General features: G+C 44.0%; 1 protein-coding gene across 4 annotated transcripts in view; it reads right to left on the reverse strand.

Moving 5' to 3' along the window:
- sptb (spectrin beta, erythrocytic) overlaps positions 1–21,465 on the reverse strand; it is a 207,273-nt gene that overhangs the window by 161,297 nt on the left and 24,511 nt on the right. Inside the window, exon 1 of one of the 4 annotated variants that reach the window (XM_033026868.1) lies at positions 8,435–8,543. The exons of the other annotated variants lie outside the window; for them this stretch is intronic. The gene's annotated coding sequence lies outside the window, so the exon portion shown is untranslated. Of the gene's footprint in view, positions 1–8,434; positions 8,544–21,465 lie in introns of those variants that run through there. 4 annotated transcript variants of the gene reach the window in all.

The raw sequence follows: 21,465 nt of genomic DNA on the forward strand, positions 1-21,465 counted from the left end.
TATGGAAACAGGCCCTTCGGCCCATCAAGTCCACACTGACCATCAATCTACCATACACCAGTTCTATCCTACACGCCAGGGACAATTTACAGGAGCCAATTAACCTACAAACCTGCACTTCTTTCGGATGTGGGAGAAACCGGGATATCCAGAGAAAACCCATGTGGTCATAGGGAGAATGTACAAATTCTGTATGGGCAGCAGCCGTAGTCAGGATCAAATCTGGGTCCGTGGTGCTGTAAGTAGCAATGTTACAAAATTTTGAGATTTTAAAAATCAAGTCTGCAATTTATCCCATCAGATAAAGCATAAAAAGAAGTTTAATTTGACACCTAATTCACTTTCATATCTCAAGTATTAAAAAAGTTATGGCTATTTTCATACTCGGAAATTAACATCTTGTTCCCTATTGATTTTCTATGGACATAACAAAAAAGCTGTGATCGTGGACAGTCAAAAACCCATAACTTTCTTAAAAATTAAGAGAACTGAATGAAATTTTCAGTTATCATAGATTGAAGCATTCTGCAACAAATATAAAACAATCTTACTTGGATGACCTGAAATTAAAGCATATAATTAGTTAGTTACCCAATTGTAGCTAATTCCAAACTTCAATTACTGGATCTAAACATCTATCCATTTCTTAAGAAAAGATTAACATTTTTAAATAGCCTAAGTGTCCAAATAACATTCACAAAGAATTCTCAATAAAACATGATTTTTAAATCTCATTTACATTAATTTATAGGCCAAATGGAAGGAATTTAGTGTTCAATTGCCGTAAATTAATGGCCATTTAAATCAGTTTTCGAGTGGGATCCTGTGGAACGCGCTGGTTTAGAACATTCCCATTGCAGTAGATTTGTGCCCCAAATGCCCAGAAAAATACTGCGGGATTTAATGGGGCCCCAAATTAGCTACTCGCAACATAAAGGGATCTTAAGAAGCGCTTTTTAATGTAAAAATAAACAACCTACCTTCCGTTGTCCCCTGTATGAGATCCGGCCGTGGTCTGCGGTCGCGGGTTTGGAGGATAATGTTTAAACTACTATAATAATTAAATAAATCCGCCAAATGTAAAAATAGCTCCAGCGAACAAACCTCACAGCGATTTCTCGTCAGCAACTAAGTAGGCTGGACAAGCTCGATTTGAACAGCCTAGAGAAAATCGCGTTTTAAACCCGCCCCCCTCTCAATGGTGCCAAAATCGCACACATGGGCTTGGACAGATCTGCAGCGACACTTAAGGTAGGTTTTGCAACATACCTAATGTAAGGCAGCAACTCTACCGCTGCGCCACCGTGCCACCCCATTAAATTATTTTTTCTGTAATATATTTATTATGGTGTCGCGTCAATAAAGATGAACACATGATTCTGATTTCTGCCTTTAGTTGGATAACACAAATCTCCAGTCATTGTGTTTTACATCTATATGGCTGGTTTTCAACCTCTTTAGTCTGAAGGTCACAACCCGAAACATCACCATGGGATATGGACAGAGCGGTCGTCGGACACAGAGCCGCCGGAGGTGAGGGTGGGAGGTGTGAGCCTCAGGTGTGAGCCTCAGGGGTCGGTGCTGGGACCACCGCCGTGTCTCACCTATCACACCATCTGCATGGGAATACTTTTTTCCCCTAAATCATCCCGCGGGCCTGATTGAACCCCTTTGTGGGCCGGATGCGGCCCACGGGCCGGTAGTTTGACACCCCTGCTTTAAACCATTGCCCTCTAGTTCTTGAATAACATATCCTGGGGAAAAGACTATGCATTCACCTTATATTTTCCTCTCATGGTTTTTACTTACCTCTAAAATATTTTTTGCTTTATTTTGAATTTCCAGCACCTGCAGATTTTGGTTCCATGAATGTCAAATGGAATCATTAGTACTGTAGTTACATTGTCATTTTAAATAGTGTGATGGGCTAAAGCCAATCAAATTGCTCGTTCTTTACGGGAAACCCGCCGACAGAAAATTATTCTCATTGGTGAGTGTGGAGGAGATCTGGAAGCCCTGGGCGAATTGAATTGTTTTGTGACTCTAATTAATTAATCAATAGCTATTTTTTAAAAGAGGTATTTTGAGCGTGAGAAATTCTGTGATTAGCGTAAGAGCGTGATAATTTCGTGAAATGCGTGAGTCTCACGCTCAATGTGTGAGAGTTGGCAGCCCTGAGATACATGAAACATGAAATTAAAGTGACGAGTGGAATGTCCAGGATTGGGGATGTGCAAACATTGGGGAGGAGTGGGGGGGGGGGGCATTAACATGATGTGGATTCCATCATATATCAAATATCTATGCATTCCATATGATGATATTTCAGTTTCTGGTTTACTATGCATTAGCACAAATGATGACTGACAACAGTAGCTAGACTTCTCTGAACATCAAGGAAATATTTTTATCAACCACTAATAATCCTTTTTAGATATCAATGCAGTGGAAGAGTGGAACATTTAATCAGTGTACTATTGTGAATACCAAAAGTATTGAGATATTTCAGCATATTCCTTATTTTGATTCTCCAGCCACGAGAACCAAACCAGTTTTTGGTCTCATCCCAAATACCATGGTTAACAGAGCAGAACTTATATTCCACCGGGATGTAGAATTGCAGTTCCGTTAATAAATCAAACATAATAATCCTCTTTGGACATTTGGTTCCGATGACTGTTACAGCCACATAACACCATTCCATAAATAAATACACTTGACAAGCTATCATGGGAATCAGGTCACCATGGGAATGAAGCAACGAGAAATCAGACTTATTACAGAGCAACCTCAGCTCTGGCAATGTTTCTCAGAAATCATAAGTCACAGGTGTATACAAAATGTGCACGTGCTCCTTCAAATTTGTCCATAAAATCCACCTCAATTCATGTGAATATTAATGTTTCATAAACTCCTGCTTTCTCTTAGCTTCCTGCTGATGCTGATGGTTTAGAGCTGGATTGCGTCGAGTTACAGTTGGTGAAAAGGTAGAACTAAATCTCCTAGAACTTTGCCGAGACATTTATTCATATTTGGTGTTGCTGGAAATATTAGCCTCTGTTAGCAATTCATCATTGGATGCTGGGGGTGTGGGTTGTGTGGGGGGGTGGCGGGAAGAGAGCTCGGTGAAAAGACGGGGGTTGTGGGGGAGAGGGTGGTATCACGGGGGAGGGGGCAGGAGCCAGCATGGGGGACCAGAGGGGAAGGGTCTGGAGCTGACGTTGCGATGGGGACTCACAGCGGGTGTTGGTCGTTCTCCTCCGACGGGATCAGAGTCTCCGCTTTCCATTTGGCGACATCTCTGACGCTGGGCTGGGCTGGATCTCCGACGCTGGGCTGGGTCTCTGATGCTAGGCTGGGTTTCGGACCCAATCTCCCTCCAGAAATTGTGGCCGGTTGGAGATGTCCGCCGGCCATCCAGAGCCTCCCTTAGCTCCAGTAAAGGCGCGATGGCGCAGGAAGGAGCGGACCGTCCCGCGGAGTGACAGGAGAAAAGACCAATCCACGCGACGCTGAACGGCAAGAGAGGAGATCAATCTGCGCACGCGCGGTTTATAAGATTTTTTCAAACCTCACTGACTTTTACATTAGACCACCGATCGGAACAAAATGGTGCAATCACAGCTCAGGAGAACGGAGAGTAAGCTGGCAAAAAATCGTGCCGCTATCGTGTACCGTTTTGGCGCAAATAGAAAGACCGCGCAAACCAGAAGATAACAAGATCAGAGCTTTAGTTATGTGTAGATTGTCCAAGTGTCATGGCACAGAAGGCTATGAGCTGAGAGCACTGAAAAATGGAATTGCAAAGATAGGTATCTGAAGGTAGAATGGGCAGAGTGGGCCTGCTAACTGTTGGAAAACTCTGAGATGGCTCAGAGATGGGAATGAATGACATTGATGTGCCCTAGAGAAGCAGAAAAGCCAACATTAGAGCAGCGGGTAGAGGGAACAAGGCTTGTTACAACAATATCTCTATAAACATTAATTATTATAATGCAAAAGATTATCTTTTTTTAAAGGTTAATCTCAGTGAAATCCTCTTATGACTTTAATGCAGAAATGTTTCAAATTAAATGAGGTGCAGTTCTTCCAGTTTGAGTATGAACGGAGAGACTTTCCGTGAATTCTTGGTTTGGACATCCCCGACCTACCCAAAGACTTTTCCCTGCAACCACAGGAGATGCAACCCCTATTCCTACCCCTCCCTCCTTACCTCCATTTGGGGACCCAAAAGCCCTTTTCAAGTGAGACAAGGAATAACTTGCTTCTCCTCCATACTCTTCTACAGCATCCACTGCTCTCACTGTGCCCTTCCACAGCACTGAGAGCAAGCTTAGACTGCTTCAGCGTATACATGTGTCCTGCCCACCAGCCGTGCCGGAGTTCCCGGTTGCAAGCTACTTTAAATCCCTCTTCCCATTCCTGTCCTGACTTGTCTGCCCTCTGCCTCCTCCACTGCCAGAGTGAGGCTACAGCACGACATATTCCTCTTCATCTCCTTTTCATCAACCGAGTCCCCCCCCTCCCACTCATGCAGACTTGACTTTCCACTCCTCCTACACTCCTCCCTGTCACCCACCATCCTTCCCATCGGTTCTACATTTCACTTGCGTTTTTCCTTCCTTATCAGATTCCACAATCAGCACCCTTTTTGTCTTCTCCACTTATCACCTGCAGACTTAGTTATTATCTTCACCCATCTCACCCCCACCTGAATCATCTGCCAATCAGTTCCTCTTCACCTGCATACACCTATCACTTGATAGTTAGTGCCCCAACCCTTACCCTACCAACCATCTCCCCCCTTTTCCATCAGACTGAAGAATGGTCCTTGACTAAAAACATTGTCTGTCCAATTCCCTCCACAGATGCTGCCTAACCCGTTAAATTACTCCTGCAGTTTGTTTTTCATTCAGAATTCCAACATATGTTGTCTCTTGCGCCTCCATATAGTTGTGAATAATGAGATAATTAGAGATTATACTAAAGTCCTTGGAAATTTTCTATTAAGAGTAAAATAAACACTTTATTTTTTACCATTAAATACTCAATATTAAATATTTGGCTTTCCATGATTTATTTGGCTTTCAAGGACACAAGTGTAACTATTTTGGCTTCGATATTTTGTATTTATTTTCAGAACATTTTCTCAGTTGAGCTGGATTTCTTTATTGTAGCCACAAAGCACAGAAATAATCCATTTTAACCATTGCGTCAACTCTTCATATACCAGTTTTCCAAGTCACTGCTCATTCCCCAAAGCCCAACATTATTTGGGCGGCACGGTGGTGCAGTGGTAGAGTTGCTGCCTGACAGCGAATGCAGTGCCGGGTACTGTCTGTACGTTCTCCCCGTGACCTGCGTGGGTTTTCTCCGCGATCTTCGGTTTCCTCCCACACTCCAAAGAAGTACAGGTATGTAGGTTAATTGGCTTGATAAATGTAAAAATTGTCCCTAGTGCGTAATAGGATAGTGTTAATGTGCGAGGATCACTGGTCGGCGCGGACCCGGTGGGCCGAAAGGGCATGTTTCATTGCTGTATCTCTAAACTAACTAAACAATTTTTCTACATTTTAAGTACGTATCAAGTTCAACTTTGAAAGTTGCTGCTGTATCTGCTTCTACCACCTTTTCAAGCAATATTTCCAAGATTATATTATTACCTCAGTGGGGAAGAGAATTTGTCCAAATGGCTCTTTAAATTTGCATTCTCTGATTACTGCCAGTGGAAATAGATTCTCTTTACTTAATCTACCGGAACTCCTTCTAATCATGTACTTACTCTTCTATTAAATATCACATAAATATTCATTGCTCAATGGAGAGCAATTCCAGCTTGATTATTTCCACGGAAGAAATTTCAGAAGTAATATTTCAACCATTCTCCTCAGAGCACCTGCCCCCATGAGCTTCCTGTTGACAGCCTCCTTATTTGACTCTTCCATCCCACTCTTGTTGCAGTAGTACACAATGTTGGTAAGACCACATTTAGAGTATTGTATGCAGTAGTGGGCACCATGTTATAGGAAAGATGTTGTTAAGTCGGAAATGGTGCAAAAAAGATTTATAAGGATGTTGCTGGGACTGTAGGGTTTGAGTTATAGGGAGAGGTTGAGCAGGCTAGGACTCTATTCCCTGGAGTGCGGGAGGACTAGGGGGGGGATATTCTCGAGGTGTATAAAACCATGAAAGGAATAGATCGAGTGGACGCAGAGAGTCTCTTGCCCAGAGTGGGGGAAACGAGAACCAGAGGGCATAGGTTTAAGATGAGGAGAAAGATTTTAAAGAAAGCAGAGGGGTAACTTTTTCACGCAAAGGGTGGTGGGTGTATGGAACAAACTGCCGGAGGAGGTAGTTGAGGCAGGGACTATTGCAATGTTTAAGAAGTAATTAGACAGGTACATACTGTACAGATAGGACAGGTATAAGGATTAGGGCCAAACACTGGAAAGTGGGACCAGTGTAGATGAGACATGTTGATCAGTATGGGTATATCAGGCCCAAGGGTGCATTTCTATATAATGTGACTATGACTCTTACTCTGACCTATCATAAAGATGCAACACCTGTCCCTTTCATTCTGATTGCACTTTGACATATTCTGAATGGATTTCCTTCAACTTAAATCTCAAGTTAATGACAAAAACCATAAAGAAGTGTCTTCCAAATAGCATTTCCTCTCGATCCAGATTACCCGTTTTATCTCAGTTATATGGGTTCAGAGGAGACTATCAAGGCCAATGCAGGAGCTGCAGAAAGTCCCATGGATAGGATAGGAGGTGGCTAACAATGGATGGGTAGTTTGCGAGGGCAATGCTCCGGTCACTACTTGTGCAGGATATCTGTGTGCATAACCACCAGGTTTTCAACACGCTCACGCTCGTTCTAAGCTTTGAATGATCATCAGGCAGACTTTCAATAGGCAGTGAGGATGTTGAACTTCAAGGAATCTTAAAAAATGAAGTAAAATATCTTCCAACAGTTGGGGAGCAAATACTGCAATAACTGAGTATTTTTGTGGGGGGGGGGGGGGGGTCCGATCTTTTGACATAGTTCCAAAGAAAAAGGCTTTTTTTTTTAATCCCCCACTAGTAAGTTTCCAGCCATGTCCTGCACCAACATGGTTTTTAACCTTAGTGGTAAATTCTCCAACGTTGATCCTCTGCAGTTTGTGTGTAGACTTCGATGTGGCACACACTGGCTTCATGCAATACCTCTGTCATCACATAGTACGCTGGGATCTAATCCTGAATCTATTCTTAACCCTTCCATTATGTTCAGAGGCTTCTTCTCCTGCACGGTTACCTCTGGTGTTTCACCCATCATCTACCAGCTTCTATCTCATCCTGGCCCCTTTCAGTATTGATGCAAGGTCTACAAATCTGGCGCTGGTAAAGTTATGAAGGAACTCATTAGAGTCCTGATGGTCCCTCCCCGTCGTCGTGTCCCTCCATGTTCTTGGCAGCCCCCGCTGACCATGTCCCTCTAAATCCTCACTCAACAATCATCCTTCACAATTTCTGTCACCTGCAACAATATTCCATCATAAGATACATTCTCCCCTCCCCTTTCAGCATTCTGAAGGGAGGGCTCCCTTTGAAACGCCCTGGTTTCCACCAGCCACACCCCTTCTCAGCACTTTCTTCATGCAAGAAGTATAATACTTGTCCTTTTATCTTCTCCCTTCCCATCGTCCAGGCGCCAAAACAGACCTTCCAGGTGCAACAGCAATTCACCTCAGTGTTCACAATACAGTCCTCTCTGCATTGTCAGCAGGGACAGCCAGAGGTTTCCTGCTGCATGCCATTCTAATCTTCCAACATATTTTAATCCCTAATCATCTGTGCGTTCCTAGCACTGCTATAAAAAAAACTCTACGATAAGCTTGGAGAATAGCAGTACATCTGTTCTCCGAGCACACTACAGCCATCTGGACTCCATATCAATTGCCACAACTTCACTTTCTGTTCATATCATAACTGCCAACTTGAGTTGAGTTTAGTTTATTGTCACATGTACCAAGGTACAGTGAAAAACTTTTGTTGCGGGCTAACCAGTCAGCGGAAAGTCAATACATGATTAAATAACCATCCACAGTTACATGATAAAGGAAATAACGTGAATAAAGTTTAGTGTAAGATAAAGTCCACTAAGGTCCCATCAAAGATAGTCCGAGGGTCTCCAATGAGGTAGATAGATCTTCTGCAGGTTATCCATCTGTTACATTAGTTTGTTTTTCTCTCTCCACTCTGCTGACATGATCTGCTGAGCACTTCATAGAACTCTGCATTTTGCAACTTTTGTGTTCCATTATTTTCTCTCTTTCTCTAAATGCCATTATTAACCTATCGACTAAATGACTTTAACACAAATAAGCACCAGCCACATGGAAGCAACAGATCACATGCTTCCAAACATTAATGGCAGAGCAAACCTTGAGTATGATCCTAATGACTGGACTACTCTGGAGAAGTCTTGCAGGACTCAGGAGTGCATATGGTCCATGGACGTGCGGTCAGGGGAGGCAGGGGAGGCAGAGGCTCACCTGTCATACTCCCAATGAAAATAGCTGTTAAGAAAAGTAAAGAAAAATAATAATAAAATAAAATAAATATAAAGATTTTTTTACTGATCTGTTATAAATGTCATTTCTATATGAATCTAATCATTTTTTATAGTCCAAATCGCCAAATTTGTGCAGCTCCGCTGCAAATACAGGGAGAGATAAGAGTCCGAGGGTCTCCAATGAGGTAGATAGTTCTTCTGCAGGTTATCCATCTGTTACATTAGTTTGTTTTTCTCAGACCAGAGGTGGGGGTCTGTGCATTTATGTAAATAAAGCATGGTGCACAGACTCCACCATCATCGAGAGTCACTGCTCAGCTAACCTTGAGTTCCTCTTGGTTAGATGCAGACCGTTCTATCTGCCCAGAGAGTTCACCTCCACTGTTGTGACTGCAGCATATATCCCTCCTGATGCTAATGCCAAGCTTGCAATGAAAGAGCTGCATACTTCCATTAGCAATCAACAGACGCACAACCCCGAGGCAGCCTTCATTGTTGCGGGTGACTTCAATCACTCTAACCTGAAGACTGTACTCCCCAAATTCCACCAACATGTCTCCTTCCCCACTAGAGTAGACAAGACACTGGACAAAGTCTACACCAACATGGCTGAAGCTTACAAAGCCATCCCCCTCCCCCACCTTGGTCAGTCTGATCATGTCTCATTGTTCCTGCTCCCTAAGTACTCCCCACTCATCAGACGGGTTAAACCAACTGTGAGGACAGTTAAAGTCTGGTCAGAGGAAGCGGACTTCACACTTCAGCAGTGTTTTGGAAACACTGACTGGAAGGCGTTTGCAGCCCAGGCCACCCTTGACTCCCACACGGACATTGATTCCTACACATCCTTTATTCTGGACTTTATAAACTCCACCATCAATAGTGTCACCTCCCTCAAACAGGTGACCATATTCCCGAATCAGAAGCCATGAATGAACAGCGAGGTCAGGCTATTGCTGAAAGCACGGGACACCGCTTTCAGGTCAGGCGATGCTCGAGCCTACAGCTCATCCAGGGCTAACCTGAAGAGGGGCATCAAGAAGGCCAAGCACTGCCATAAGCTCAGGATTGAGGAGCACTTCAACAACAACTCCGACCCCCGACGCATGTGGCAAGGCATCCAGGCCATCACGGACTATAGACCCACCAACACCACCCCCACATCCAGCGACGCCTCCTTCCTTGAGGAGCTTAATCACTTCTATGGCTGCTTTGACAGGGACAATCTAGAGACAGCCATCAAGGCTGTGCTCCCTGCCGATCACCAACCCCTCACACTCACCCCCTACGACGTATACGTGGCACTGAGTAGGACTAATGCACGTAAGGCTGCTGGCCCTGACGGCATCCCCGGGCGCGTGCTCAGGGCCTGTGCTGCGCAGCTGACAGACGTCTGGACTGACATCTTCAACCTGTCACTTGCCCAAGCAGTTGTCCCCACGTGCCTTAAAACCACCTCCATCGTGCCAGTGCCAAAACACTCCACTGCGGCAAGCCTCAACGACTTCCGCCCAGTTGCACTTACCCCCATCATCACCAAGTGCTTCGAGAGGCTGGTCCTGGCACACCTCAAAAGCTGCCTACCCCCCACACTGGATCCCTATCAGTTTGCCTACCGCAAGAACAGGAGTACGGAGGATGCCATCTCAACGGCACTTCACTCCGCCCTCTCCCACCTCGACAACAGAGACACTTACGTAAGAATGCTTTTCATCGATTACAGCTCAGCATTCAACACCATTATACCATCTAAACTGATCACCAAACTCGGTAACCTGGGCATCGATCCCTCCCTCTGCAATTGGATACTGGACTTTCTAACCAACAGACCACAGTCTGTTAGGTTAGACAAGCACACCTCTTCAACCCTCACCCTGAACACCGGCGTTCCACAGGGCTGTGTGCTGAGCCCCCTTCTCTACTCCCTCTTCACCTATGACTGCACACCTGTACATGGCACTAACACCATCATCAAGTATGCAGATGATACAATGGTAATTGGCCTCATCAGCAACAACGATGAGTAGGCCTACAGGGAGGAGGTCCAGCACTTAGCAGCATGGTGCGCTGACAACAACCTGGCCCTTAACTCCAAGAAGACCAAGGAGCTCATTGTAGACTTCAGGAAGTCCAGGGGCGGCACGCACACCCCCATCCACATTAACGGGACGGAGGTGGAACGTGTTTCTAGCTTCAGGTTCCTGGGTGTTAACATCTCCGATGACCTCTCTTGGACCCACAATACCTCAACTCTGATCAAGAAGGCTCACCAGCGTCTCTTCTTCCTGAGGAGACTAAAGAAGGTCCATCTGTCTCCTCAGATCCTGGTGAACTTCTACCGCTGCACCATCGAGAGCATCCTTACCAACTGTATCACAGTATGGTATGGCAACTGCTCTATCTCCGACCGGAAAGCATTGCAGAGGGTGGTGAAAATTGCCCAACGCATCACCTGTTCCTCGCTCCCCTCCATTGAGTCTGTCCAAAGCAAGCGTTGTCTGCAGAGGGCGCTCAGCATCGCCAAGGACTGCTCTCACCCCAACCATGGACTGTTTACCCTCCTACCATCCGGGAGGCGCTACAGGTCTCTCCGTTGCCAGACCAGCAGGTCCAGGAACAGCTTCTTCCCGGCGGCTGTCACTCTACTCAACAACGTACCTCGGTGACTGCCAATCACCCCCCCCCCCCACCGGACACTCCTCCCACAGGAAAAACACTATGTCTGTATATATGCTAATATAAATATTTATTCAAATCATATGCTATGTCGCTCTTCCAGGGAGATGCTAAATGCATTTCGTTGTCTCTGTACTGTACACGGACAATGACAATTAAAGTTGAATCTGAATCTGAATCTGAATCTGAGGTGAGGCAGCGATGAGCTGAGCCTCCCCTCTGATTGCACAACCCCTCAGAAACTGGATGGAGCGCGGGCAATAAGCGTGTGCCTGTTACTATCTCTATGTATGTCACCAATGTAATGTTTGTAAACCCCTTCATTACATGTCCTCATCTTCCATAATCCAGGTGGCTTATTTCACATAAATATATTAAATTTGTGCTCGCTGGTCTCATCATAAAACTGCAATGAAAAAGCTCCAGCGGAGGCAGCGATCACATCTGCCTCACAAGGGGGCATGTCTTGAGCCCAATGGAGGAAGAGTGAGCGTCAATTACGTAGGCTCAGCCCATGTAATTGACGCTGCCTCGCTCTCCCTCCACGTTAGCTAGCTTCAGCAGCGGCGGCACAGCACTGGATTCCACCGCAGGCGGCGCTGACTTTCCAGCCGCGGGCGGCGCTGACTTTAACATCACGGGGGTCGCCAGCATTGAATCTCGGCCCAGCTCGGTCTCCGGTAGGGAAGTCGTTGATTCGGAGGCTCTGGGCTGTAGCGGCGACTGCAGTGGCCTCAATAGGCCCCGACCACAGTTGAACAGAGGAAGAGGAACTTTCAAAGTTCAGTCCTCTTCCTCTGTTCACCCGTGGTCGGGGTCTGTTCAACTTTGGTGCCTTCCCTCACAGTGGGAAACGGTGATTCCGCTGTGGGGGGATGTTTTTATGTTTAATGTTAAATTCTAAAGTGTTAACATAGATACATAGAAAATAGGTGCAGGAGGAGGCCATTCGGCCCTTCGAGCCATTCATTGTGATCATGGCTGATCATCCCCAATCAATCACCCTTGCCTGCTTCTCCCCATATCCCTTGATTCCACCAACCCCTAGAGCTCTATCTAACTCTCTCTTAAATCCATCCAGTGATTTGGCCTCCACTGCCCTCTGTGGCAGGGAATTCCACAAATTCACAACTCTCTGGGTGAAATCGTTTTTTCTCACCTCAGTCTTAAATGGCCTACCCTTTATTCTAAGACTGTGGCCCCTGGTTCTAGACTCGCCCAACATTGGGAACATTTTTCCTGCATCTAGCTTGTCCAGTCCTTTTATAATTGTATACGTTTCTATAAGATTCCCCCTCATCCTTCTAAACTCCAGTGAATACAAGCCTAATCTTTTCAATCTTTCCTCATATGACAGTCCTGCCATCCCAGGGATCAAGATGCACAGACTCACCATCAGAAGATGATAGCTCTTGCCAAAAGCACAATGACAAGTAAAGGAGCTGGAGAATGAAGAGAAAGAAGGGCATCCATTCTAGCTGACAACCAAGCCAGGGACCTTCTTTTTCCTTCAAACTCGATCCCACAACTTGTATTCTCCTGATAAGTAACACTGCAGTACCACTTCTCCAAAGCAAAACTTAGATCCCCAGTAAAATCAATTTTCCAGTCCCTATTTCACATGCAAAGCATTCTAATTAGAGTGTAAAACATCCACATAAGTTGTTTTGTAAAGTGGTTGGACTCAATTGGAGGCTTCGTCCCATCATGCCATTTTTTTAGCTGGGCTGCATTGAAGGTCTAAAGGACTTGTAAAGAGCATTCTTCTCAATCAGAATTTTCCACACAGCCCAGTGACTCCAAATCAGCTTGACTCACTGAGCGCCTGTGATAACTGGACCTGGGTTCAATCCTTTCCTTGGTTGCTCCTCGTATGAAGTTTACGTAGGTATGTTACAATACTTACCTTCAGCGGCGCTGCAATTCTGCCACTGGCCGTGTGCGCGATTTTGGCGCGTTTGAGGGGGGGGGGGGGGTGGGGTTAAAACGCGGTTTTCTCCGACCTGGTCCTGGATTATATTTTGTTGGAGTGCAAGCTTTTGCTGAAGAATTGTTCCGACGGCCGTTCTGTGTGTTTTTTCCCGACAAGTTAATCACTGGAGTGAATTTAAAATCAGCTTCTGAAGCCGTCAACGCCGACAACAGGGACGGATTTTACGTAGGGGACAGGTAAAAGAAAGTAGTTTATTTTTATGTATAAAAGTGTTTCTTAAGATGCATTTAATTCACATTTTAAGTTGCGAAACGGTGATTTTTTTCCCCGTACAAACCAGCAGTGTTTTTGCTGCCGATATGGGGTCTAAATCACTGCAACCGCAACGTTCCAATTGATCGCGTTCCAGAAAAACCCACTCGCAAGCTGATTTAAATGGCCATTAATTTACAGGTATTAAACATTAAATTCCTTCCATTTGGCCTATAAACCCATGACAATGAGATAAAAATTATGTTATATTGTGAATTCTTGTGTGAATGGTATTTGGACACTTAGGCTATTTAAAAATGTTAATCTATTCTTAAGAAATGGATAGATGTTTAGATCTAGTAATTGAATTTTGTAATTAGTTACAATTATCTAAGTAATCTAAGTAAGATTGTTTCATATTTGTCTGAACATTTCTTTCAGTTCTCTTAATTTTTAAGAAAGTTATGGGCCTTTGACTCTTCTCAATCACAGCTTTTGTGTTAAGTCAATGAAAAAGCAATAGGATAATAATACAATAATTTAATAGAAAAAAATTAATATTAAAATTTTGGAAAGGCCCTACAACCCCCACAATTAAAATGTGGATTACGGAAATGTCGGAGACCCTATACTTAGAAAGAATTAGACTTGTCTTAATGGACAAACAAGATCTTTTCCATAAAATTTGGGCTCCATTCATTAACTATCTGAAGGGATAGATTGGCACAGCACGAGGACCCAACTGAAACTTGAACTCAGGAATAGATGAAAAGCTATACTTTATAACCTACGAACCTATCTCCATTGATGTATTACAGGTAACCCATTCCACCTCCCTTGTTTTTCTGTTGTGTTTTTTTTTGCTTTCTTTTTTATTTGTAACTTTCTACCCTCCCTTTTTCCCTCTTTCTATAAAAAATAAAAACACTAGAAGCAGAAGTAATTGATAATGGAAAATTTTAATAATGTATGACTGATGTATATGAAAAGTTTTTTTACTATAATATGTAACTACATTTTATAATATGTCTACTTCTAATAAATAAATAAAAAAAGAAAAAGAAAAAGCAATAGGGAACAAGATGCTAATTTCCGAGTATGAAAATGGCCATAACTTTTTTAATACTGAAGATATGAAAGTGAATTAGGTGTCAAATTAAACTTCTTTTTATGCTTTATCTGATGGGATAAATTACAGACGATTTTTAAAATCTCAAAATGTTGTAACATTGCTAGTTTACGTGTTCTCCTTGTGACCATGTGGATTTCCTCCAGGTGCTCTGCTTTCCTCCCACATCTCAAAGATAGTCACAGTCATGCAGCATGGAAACAGCCCCTTCAGCCCAACTTTCCCTACACAACCAACATGTCACACATACACTAGTCCCACCTGCCTGCATTTGACCCATATCCCTCCAAACCTGTCCTATCCATGTATCTGTAAAATTGTTTCTTAAACTTTACAATAGTCCCTGCCTCAACTATCTCCTCTGGCAGCTCATTCCATACACCCACCAACCTATGTGTGAAAAAGTTACCCATCAGATTCCTATTAAATTTATCTCCCTTCACCATAAACCGATGTCCTCTGGTTCTGAACTCTCCTACTCTGGACAAGAGACTCTGTGCGTTTACCCGATCAATTCCTACAGGGGCGGAAATCCCGGGGGGGGGGGGGGGGGGCAGGGGGGATACATACCCCCCTGTTTTTAGAGGTGGGGGATGATCCCCCCCATTTTTTGTAATCCGGATTTTAAAATCCGGTGAAATCTCCGCTTTCCACAAGACAGTGCGGGTGGGACTGATGATTGAGGGAGGGCGCCGATTGGACGAGAGAGACGTTGGTCAGCAGGCAGTGGGGACGGGACATGATGATTCAGCGCGATGATTGGAGGGAGGTGTCGGTCAGAGGCGGAAGTAGGGGAGTGGGACTAAGGATAGAGCGTCCCCCCCATGGTTTGATAGCGATTTCCGTGCCTGTATTCCTGTGTGTACGTCGGACCTGCCCAGTGGGCCCAGCTCGCCCGCCAATGTCACCTATGACCTAAGAGCGAGAAAGGACCCGAGAGCAACTGCTGAGAGCAAGGTGGGCTTTCGGAAACTCCCGGTGAGCGCCGCAGTGCCGTTCAAGATAGGACCCGGCAGCAGCAGCCGAGGCTGGACCAGCATGAGTACCGGAGGTCGTACATGGCCGTGGTGGGTGCCGGAGGTCAGTCGAGCTGCCGAGAACAAAGGGGGACTTGGCGTTGTGGCGGGGGCGGGCGCCGAGAGAACAAAGAGGCATCCGGTGTGGAGAGGCCACCACGAACAAAGAGGGACCATTGGTGATTATAAGGAATACTTTGTAACATTGTCGACTCCCAATAAGTGGCGAATCTTTGCATACCTTATGTATGATATTGTGACATATTACATGTGATAATAAAGTATCAATCAATCAATTAGCAGATAATAATGAACAAATCACCTTTCCTTTAATGCTGTGACTTCTCTGTGATCCTGCTGATCCTGCTCAAAGCTGGCAGAAGTTCTGCTGGCATTTGTTCAAGGACACTCCAGATTACCTTGGAAGATGACTGAACATATCAGGATCCAGGTGCATCAACTTCAGACTGTACTATCTCTGGATGTGCTGCAGCAAACCAGGCTGACAATCTGCCAGGCAGCAGCACCAACACTGCTGCACCAGCAGGGATGGGAGGACGAAGGCTGTCACAAAATAGTGATGCCTTTTGTGAATCCAACATACCTGGACACTTTTCAACACTGCCAATTGCACCACCTTCAATAAACACAAACACCAAAGGGCTTTGTGCATGGTTAAAAAAGAACCACCTGGATTTGGGAACAGTCTCTGTAAGAAAAAGTAGGCCATTCAGCCCTTCAAGCCATTCAATATGATCTTGGCTGATCATCTAAAATCAGTACACCTTTCCTGCTTTTTCCTCACATCCCTTGATCCCTTTAGCCCGAAGAGCTAAATCTAAAGGGCATGTCACACTTTCACGACATAATTCACGACCTTTTTTACTCGTGGACATTTTTCATCAGGCTAGAAAAAACGCCCCGACCTACTTGATGCCACGAGTACCTACGACTAGCATCACGGCCTGCTATGACCTACCTACGACCTCCTACAACCTCGTGACGACCATGTTGCGAGTATGTCAAGGGCAAACTCGGCAGAGGTCATGAATTAGGTCGTGAAAGTGGGACAGGCCCTTAACTCTCTCTTGAAAACATCCAGTGAATTGGCCTCCACTGCCTTCTGAAGCAGAGAGTTCCACAGGTCCACAACTCTCTGGGTGAAGAACTTTTTCTTCATCTCAGTCCTAAATGGTGTACCCCTTATTCTTAAACTGTGACCACTGGTTCTGGATTCCCCCAACAACGGGAACATTTTTCCTGCATCTAGCCTGTCCAATCCTTTAAGAGTTTTATATGCTTCTACAAGAACTCCTCTCATCCTTTGAAATTCCAGTGAATACAAGCCCAGTCGACCCATTCTTTCATCATATTGTACGCCTGTCTCGCCATCACGGGAATTAAACTGGTGAACTTAAGCTGCACTCACTCAATAGCAAGAATGTCCTTCCTCAAATTAGGAGACCAAAATTGCACACAATACTCCAGGTGCGGTCTCACCAGGGCCCTGTACAACCGCAATAGGACCTCCTTGCTCCTAAACTCAAATCCTCTCGCAACGAAGGCCAGCATGCCATTAGCTTTCTTCACTGCCTGCTGCACCTGCATACTTACTTTATATGATTGATGTACAAGCACACCCAGGTCTTGTTGCGCCTCCTCTTTTCCTAATCGGACACCATTCAGATAATAATCTGCCTTCCAAAGTAGATAACCTCACATTTATCCGCATTAAACTGCATCTGCCATCCATCTGCCCACTCACCCAACCTGTCCAAGTCACTCTGCAGCCTCATTGCATCCTCATCTCAGCTCACACTGCCACCCAGCTTTATGTCATCTACAAATTTGGAAATGTCACATTTAATTCCTTCGTCTAAATCGTTAATATATTTTGTAAATAACTGGGGTCCCAGCTCTGAGCCTTGCACCACCCAACTAATCACTGCCTGCCATTCTGATAATGATCCGTTAATTCCTGCTCTTTGCTTCCTGTCTGCCAACCAGTTCTCTATCCATGTCAATACCCTACCCCCAATACCATGTGCTCCAATGAAGGAGCAAACAGAAGGCACCGACAGTTTCCAGCATGGCACTGCAGGCCTTGGTAGATGAGGTGGAAAGAAGGACATGGTCCATCACCCTTTGCAGCAGGAAACCCTCTGATAAAAAGTTAAATCAATAATGCATATTATTACAGATCATTTTCCCTGAAGATGTGGAATCAATCAACTATTGGGCGTAGGTTAGGGCGGCACAGTGGTGCAGCGGTAGAGTTACTGCCTTACAGCGCCAGAGACCCGATTAAATCCTGATTATGGGTTCTGTCTGTATGGAATTTATACATTTCAAATATCTACAAGTTTGTACGTTTATTGGTTTTAAGTTGTAAAAATTGTCCCTAGTCTGTAGGATAGTGTTAGTGTACGAGGTGATCGCTGGTCGGTGTGGACGGTGGGCCGAAGGGCCTGTTTCCACTGGGTATCCCTAAAGTCTGAAAAGGTTTAAGGTAAAAGAGGGAATATTTAATAGGAACGTGAGAGACAACTTTGTCACACAGTGTGATCAATACATGGAACAAGCTAACAGAGAAAGTAGACATAAGGAGCTGCAGATGCTGTTAAAAAAAAAATTCCTTGCAGTAATCCAATAACAACATTTAAAATACATTTGGACAAATACTTGGATAGGAAAGGTTTAGAGGGATATGGATCAAAAACACTTAGATGAGTAGGTTGGCATAGAGGAGTCATTTTTCCATGCTATCTGACTCGATCACTCTAATTCCAGTAAATGTGCAATCTCACACATAGAGACATGATCACTGCATTTATCATCAAATCCATCAATTGAACCAGTACCTAGTTTCACACATTAGTCAGTGCAACTCTCTTCACCCATCTACCAAAGGTGCACTCAATGTAGGTATGTTGCAAAGCCTACCTGAAGCGTCGTTGAAAATCTGCCGCTGCGGTGTGCGTGATTTTGGCGCCGTTTAGAGGGGGGCGGGTTTAAAACGCGATTTTCTCTAGGCTGTTCAAATCGAAGATGTTCAGCCTAGTTAATTATTAACGAAAAATCGCTGGAAGACTCCGTCGCAAAAGCTATTATTAGTTTTAAAGGCCTCGTATAATAGTTATAGTAGTTTAAAAATCAATCTCTAAACCCGCGACCGCCAGCAACCGCAAGGTTTCATAAAGCAAATAATTGAAGTTAGACTGTATATTTTTACATTAAAAAGGGCTTCTAAAGATCCCTAAATACAAAGTTTAATATTGCGAGTAGCTCAACTTGGGCCCATTATATCCCGCAGTATTTTTCTGGGCATTTGGGGCACAAATCTACCGCAATGTGAACGTTCTAAACCAGCGCGTTCCACAGGGACCCACTGGAAAGCTGATTTAAATGGGCATTTATTTACAGCAATTGAGCACTAAATTCCTTCCATTTGGTCTATAAATTAATGTAAATGAGATTTTAAAATCATGTTTTATTGTGAATTATTTGTGAATATTATTTGGACATTTAGGCTATTTAAAAATGTTAATCATTTATTAAGAAATGGATAGATGTTTAGATCTAGTAATTGAAGTCTGAAATTAGCTACAATTAGGTAACTAACTAATTATATGCTTTAATTTCAGGTCATCCAAGTAAGATTATTTTATGTTTGTTTCAGAATGCTTCAATCTATGATAACTGAAAATTTCATTCAGTTCTCTTAATTTTTAAGAAAGTTATGGGCTTTTGACTGTTCACGATCACAGCTTTTTTGTTATGTCCATAGAAAATCAATAGGGAACAAGATGCTCATTTCCGAGTATGAAAATGGCCATAACTTTTTAAATACTTGAGATATGAAAGTGAATTAGGTGTCAAATTAAACTTATTTTTATGCTTTATCTGATGGGATAAATTACAGATTTGATTTTTAAAATCTCAAAATTTTGTAACATTGCTACTCAATGCACTTTTTATAAATCCAAGCCTCACACGCAAATCTTATTGCTATGTAATAGTGCAAGTTATTTAACCATAGTTTGCACATCAGCCGATATATAGCCCGACAGTCATTGAAGCAGTTCCCTCTATTTTGTTGTAAAATGGTACATTTAACCAGGGCCAAAAGACTCTGAAGAAGCATTATTGACCAGAAATGTCACCCATCCTTTTGTTCCTGAGATGTTGCCTGATCCGCTGAGTTATTCCAGCACTTTATGTCTATCTTTAGTATAAACCAGCATCTGCAGTTCCTTCCTACACCAAAAGTAGCAAATTGGCAATGAATGTAGTGTATATAACATGTACAGAATAGTTTGTATCATCTGGTATAGCTCTTGTTCTATTATTGTACACAGACACTGCAGTTAGTTGATGGTTTTGAATAATGGGTTTTGGTATATAACTCCACCTCTGCCTATTTAGTTAACATTGCAGCAATCCAAAGAAACCCACGGCTCTAATGATTCAACTCTGCGAGCAGAGTGTACTCGTCATTACTGGAGCAGCATTACACATCGTCAGCAGAGGCACAGACTCCGTGGAAGTGAGGATGAGCTCACAGCCAATCCTGCTTCTCATGTTTCATTCTCCCGTTATTTCACAATCTCATCTTTGCCTTGCTCTTTTCAGATAGGTCACCCAACCAAGGAGCAGTGACAGTCACAAGAGTGATAATGAAGGTAGACTGCAGAGATCAGTTTAGAAGGTGGATCTGTACAAGATGAATGCACTTGATTAGTACGTGTGTCAGAGGTTATGGGGAGAAAGCAGAATAGAGTGAGGAGGAAAGGATGGATCACCCATGATTGAATGATGGAATAGACTTGATGGGCTGAATGGCCTAATTCTGCTCCTATCTCTTCTGATCATGATGAATCACTGGGAACGAGTGGGATGCAGCCAAGTTAGGATGATGTAAAACTCCACACAGACAGCACCCGAGGTCCCTGCAGCTGTGAAGCAGCAGTGTTGACTGCTGTGCCATCATAATCCACATGGCAGCAACCGGAAGCACGTCTTCCACAAAGTAATAAAATGAATGATTTGAGGGGGCATCCTAAAAAGCTAGGGAAGACACAGAACAAAATGTTTGATGCACTGGCAGACTTGAAGTGTGTGTACAATAGTAAGGAGCACAGGGGAGTTTAGCTTCAACTTTGCACAGGAATTTGTGAAAAGAATGCAGTGCATGCTGTTGAAAACCTCCTTTGAGGAGTTACCTCTTTAATATGGGCCCGAGGGAGATCGCTCTACATTTCCACTTTATTGTACCTTAGTTGACAGGGCGCTCTTGGGGCCTGTTCTCTCCCTTCTCCTCCTCCTTACTGGTTAACCTGTTCTTTGGGTGCTCATCATGCAAACATATGAACCCCAAGAAAACTTACCGCCCAGGTCCCCACTGCTGGAAGTGACAGCGTTTAACTGAAGCCTTTACGTCAGGACATAATTTGAACTTCTGACTCACCTCCATAAATATTCAAATATTTTGACAATGTCTGCTGCACACAATCTGATGGTACTTGACAACCAGCACTTCAACAAATCAATCACCAACCTACAGATAATTGATAAGTCCTTTAAATAGCGCTTCTAGTGGTACCTGGTGGTGGGAGGAAGGGAAGCGCAGTCGGTTGCTGCTAAATGCAGGATTCTCTGTTCAAGTTGAAGAAATGGAAGCTGCAATCCTCATGACCAGTTTTGGCAATGCTGGGATCAAATTAGCATTGTACACGCATTACAATCATGATCTGCCTGCTCTGCATACCTCTAGTATGTACAGGCATTGCAGGCATTATCACCTTTAGTAATCAGACTAACGGTAGAAACCGTGTGTGTGTGCGCGTGTCTGTGTGTGTGTGTCTGTGTGTGTCTGTGTGTGTGTCTGTGTGTGT

The sequence above is a fragment of the Amblyraja radiata genome, chromosome 9, assembly GCF_010909765.2.
Source record: "Amblyraja radiata isolate CabotCenter1 chromosome 9, sAmbRad1.1.pri, whole genome shotgun sequence".
NCBI lineage: Eukaryota > Metazoa > Chordata > Chondrichthyes > Rajiformes > Rajidae > Amblyraja > Amblyraja radiata.